Source organism: Aquarana catesbeiana, linkage group LG11, assembly GCF_042186555.1.
Source record: "Aquarana catesbeiana isolate 2022-GZ linkage group LG11, ASM4218655v1, whole genome shotgun sequence".
Lineage (NCBI taxonomy): Eukaryota > Metazoa > Chordata > Amphibia > Anura > Ranidae > Aquarana > Aquarana catesbeiana.
The window spans coordinates 273,243,640-273,248,437 of NC_133334.1; positions in this window are offsets into that span (position 1 = coordinate 273,243,640).

Genomic DNA, 4,798 nt, shown 5'->3' on the forward strand with positions numbered 1-4,798 from the left:
TTTTTTTTTAAGTAATCTTTATTTATTCGATATGTAAAAACAATACATAAGACAAAATAACAGGAAACCATAAAAAAAAGGCAAAAGAAAGTTATCCATTGGTCAAAAGGCCCATCAAGAGCCCAACTTGATACATTATGACCATCTGACATAAGGAACATAAGGCCCCTTTCACACTGGGGCGGTAGGGGGCGTCGGCGGTAAAACAGCGCTATTTTTAGCACTGTTTTACCGCGGTATTCGGCCGCTAGCGTTGCGGTTTTAACCCCCCGCTGGCGGCCGCAGAAGGGTTAAATCCACTCGTATAGCGCGGCTATAGCCGCGGTATTGCCGCGGTATAGCCGCGCTGTCCCATTGATTTCAATGGGCAGGAGCGGTTTAGGAGCGGTGAATATACCGCTCCTTCACCGCTCCAAAAATGCGTCTGACAGGAGATTTTTTCTTCTCCTGCCAGCGCACCGCTTCAGTGTGAAAGCCCGGCGGAGGCTGTTTTGGGGCGGTTTGCAGGCGGTATTTTTAGCGCAATAACGCCTGCAAACTGCCCCAGTGTGAAAGGGGCCTAAGGGCATATAATCTGCATGCGTATAATTAATATAGATAAATCCACACACTTTGAATTGCCATATTCCTATCAACAAATCCTGGTATCGATTAACACCCATCCATATATATTTGTAACATAGAGGGTAATATCAGGGATAGCCAATCTAACATGGAAGGTCATAAGAGCACGGGGGGGTGGAGAAAGGGGAACAAAGTAAAGAGGTAACAGAGAACAGCATATGTATAGCAGGATATCTGCGCTAAACCCAAAGGACAAATGAATAGGTGTATATATATATAAAAAATATATATAAAACATATGAATATTCATATATAAAACTGGTTCTGCATCTAAAAAAAAACCTGAATATTCAATCAATAAATGTGTACAACAATTAAAAATGCTCAACCAATAGAGGCATTTATAAATGCAAACATGTGCTGTGATTAATTATTGTGCTTTGATGTGCTGGGATTAATTAAAAATTATATTAAGCTGTATAGTCCAAAAAAGTGCTAGACCCGATGCAAACAACCAGGACGAATTTCTCAGGAGAACAAACGATTTTTCTGTTCATCAAACAAAGTAAACAAAACAGCGCCGCTTACCAGATGTGATGGATCTCAAATTATAGAGATCGGCTAGGCACACACAGGAAGGATCACTTGGCCAAAAAGGATGTATCCACAGGCTCTTCCAATAACGGGATCCCTCCTCCTGTAGCGGCTTTCCTCTGCTGCGATATTCCTCACAGAGCCTTTAGCAAGATAAACTCCACCGTGGGATGTGTTATGAAATGGAAAGAAGAGGCTTCATGGTGCAGTACTCAAATTAAAAGGTGTTTATTCTTAAAAGAATCGGAGGCACTGACATCCAAACAAAAACGTCATTCAGTGTATTCAAACCAGCCGCGGCTCAAGCCAGCCAGCTGGTGCGTGCTGACGTCAAGACCTGTAGCTCCACCCAACGCGTTTCCTCGTACAAGGCTTCGACTGGGAAAGAAGGCTGTGAGAACAGCACTCTAGCATAAATACTTATAAGTATACAAGCGAATACTCCTTGGATCTGATCCAGTAACTCTTAAACTGTCAATCAGCAACAAAGTCCATCTTTCAAGAAGTTGTTGGTTGAGAATTCCTTGGAAACGTACTAGTGTAGTGAATCCACGTAGCCCAAGTACTGTAAAACTTGTCATGTCTACCTTTGCATGTCGCATCCAATCCTCCCTACTAGGAATTTGAGCTGATTTGCAGTGAACTGGAATTAAATTGTCCAGCCGCATTCAGAAGATGGGGTAGTAATGATTTACACAAATGGGTAGGAGGGATGGTAGGGACATGCAACAAAAGCTCCAACGGGGAGTCAGGTAGTTCAAGATCTAAAAGTACTCTGACCTGAGTTCTGATATCTTGCCAATAGGGTCTAAGCTTGGGGCATTCCCACCACACATGCAGGAATGTGCCCAGCTGTCCACAACTGCTCTAGCAAGCATCAGTCAGTGTTGGGTAGATTCTAGCAAGTTTGGAGGGGACCCTATACCAGCAAGTCAGTAATTTTAATGGACACTCTTGCATTTTCGCATCTACAGAGCTGGAATGTGTTTCCCCCTTGGATCTAGTGACTGCAACATCCCATATAACACAGAGATAGTGTGCGGTATCATAGAGGTGGACATACAGAGCTTCTCAAAGGGGGTAGCAGAAGAGGGGGATCGAATGACCTGAGGCAAACTACTAATGAAATGTCGGAGCTGTCTATAGCGCCACTCATCCATAGGAAAATGGACATATTGGTCCCTGAGCGTTAGCAGCCCCTGGTCTTGAACAAACCTGTCACATCGTGTCTCACCATCAAAGGCCCATGAGTGAAAGAAGGAAAGGTGTTCCCCCGGCGTGAACCAGGGGAAGCCCCCCAATGGAGCCAGAGGTGAGACTGAGGGGGCAAGCCGTCCCATGCTATTTAAAGCATCCCACACCTTAAGGGTGTGGATAGTAACAGGAGAGGTATTTTCAGACAACCCCCGATGCTCCCTGGGTACCCAATGCACCCAAAACAAATTCCGACCTTCCGAGAATTTTTCCAGAGGAACCCACAATTTCGTTGTTACGCCATGATGCTAGTCCAATATCCGTTGTAAGACAATAGCCTTGTAATATTTGGAAATAATAATCACACCCATGCCTCCCATCCACTTAGAGCGCTGCAAGGTACGGAGGGCCAAACGTGGGCTCCGTCCATGCCAAATATATCTCAGGAACAGACTGTTAAGGGGCGAGAAGAAAGATCTGGGTAAAGAAATGGGCACCATTTGCAAGTAAAAGGGGATTCTTGGTAGCACATTCATTTTTAGCACGCTGACTCGGCCCTTCGACGAGAATGTTGCCCTGTCCCATTTTTGTAAATCCGCCCTTATGGTAGAGAGTAGTGGAGTATAATTATTTAGTGGTATAGAATTGAGAGCAATGAGGTGGAAGGTGGATACCTAAGTATTTCAAGGAGGTATTGCACCATGAAAAAGAAAATGAGGATTGCAGCCGTGTTTGTAAGTCCCCCGAAATATTCAAAGGTAGGATCTCTGACTGATTGTAATTAATTTTAAAATTCGAGATCTCATTAAAGTCCTGCAATTCTGCCATAATATTGGAAAGGGAAATTAGTGGGTCTGAGATATAGAGCAGAGCATCATCTGCGTAAGCTGACAATTTGTGCTCCACAGACCGTACATTCAGCCCCTTGATATTGAGATTTAAGCGTATCCTATTAGATTGGGCTGTTTAAGTCCATCTTGCCTAAACTATACTCTGCCTAGGCTGTAAGTCACATGAAGGTCATACTAATATACTGTACATATATATACATATACTGTACATATATAAAGTGTGAATTACAAAGTAAAGTCCAACTATGGGCTTAGTACTCCCTTCCTCCTTCGAAGCCTTCCTATATGTATTTTATACTTTTTGTGTATTTTGAAGTTACAGAGTTGGTCCCTGGGTCCTGACATGCAGGGTCCTTGTCCTTTTTGAATCTTCTGCCAGGGGTGGGTAATCATCTATGATGCAGAGATAATATGACTCGATGACATCAGGTTTGCACTATGTATCAATACAATGTGACAGCTGAGGTCCATGACACCTTACTTTTTTCAGATGTCTTTAAGTTGGTCAGACAGACAGAAACAATAGGTGATTCACTTAACTATGGGACTTCACACATTGGAGGCAGACAATTGGGAAATAATACCATGAGAGTCAGACATCTTTGTAAAGAGATTATAGCAGCAGACCCCAGAATCAGGTTGTTTTGACCTGATTATATGAACATCTACTCACAGTCTAAAGCAATCATTGCTGGTCTGGGCACAAAGGCCCCAAATCTGTATCCCTGCCCTAGATTCCCAGAGTTTGTGTGTTTCGTGGAGACATGGACCCAAATCCGAAGCAAGACCACTCCAAGGGTCCCCCAGGTACACACCTCCCAAGAATAGAGCCCCCTCAAAAGCCGGGGCCCATAATCAGTAGGCAAGAGGCTAACCTGCTATCCCCTCCAAAAGCCCCTGTCCTGGTTGGGTCTGTCACATTGTCCTCTTCGGATCTTCTCCCAGAGGGGGGCGGTCCTTGAGGATGCAGAGGTGTCATGAATTGATGACATCAGAGCTGCACTCTGTATCAATACAATGAGAGAGTAGAGTGCTGCAGTGCTTCCTTCTTAGGAAGTGGGTTCAAGGCACCTTACCTTTTCCAGATGAATTTAGGTCAGTCCCTTGACATGCTATGTCCTTATCCTCTTTCGATTTTCTCCCAGAAGTGGGTGGTCCTTGATCACGTAAGTACTCTGCATCAATACAATGTAGAGCAGGGATATGCAATTAGCGGACCTTCAGCTGTTGCAAAACTACAAGTCTCATCATGCCTCTGCCTCTGGGTGTCATGCTTGTGGCTGTCAGAGTCTTGCTATGCCTCATGGGACTTCTAGTTCTGCAACAGCTGGAGGTCTGCTAATTGCATATCCCTGATGTAGAGTGTAGAGTGCTGCAGTGACGCCTCCTCGGGGGCCGGTTCATGACACCCTATCTTTTACGAAATGTCCTTAGTTTGGACCATAACATGCAGGGTCCTTGTCCATGAATTGGGGATGTAAGGGCTGCAGTCTGTATCAATACAATGTGAGTGCTGTTGTGACACCTCCTCAGGGGTGGATCCATGACACCCTGCCTTGTCCTGAGGACAGCTTATAGTGGATAAGAGGTACTGC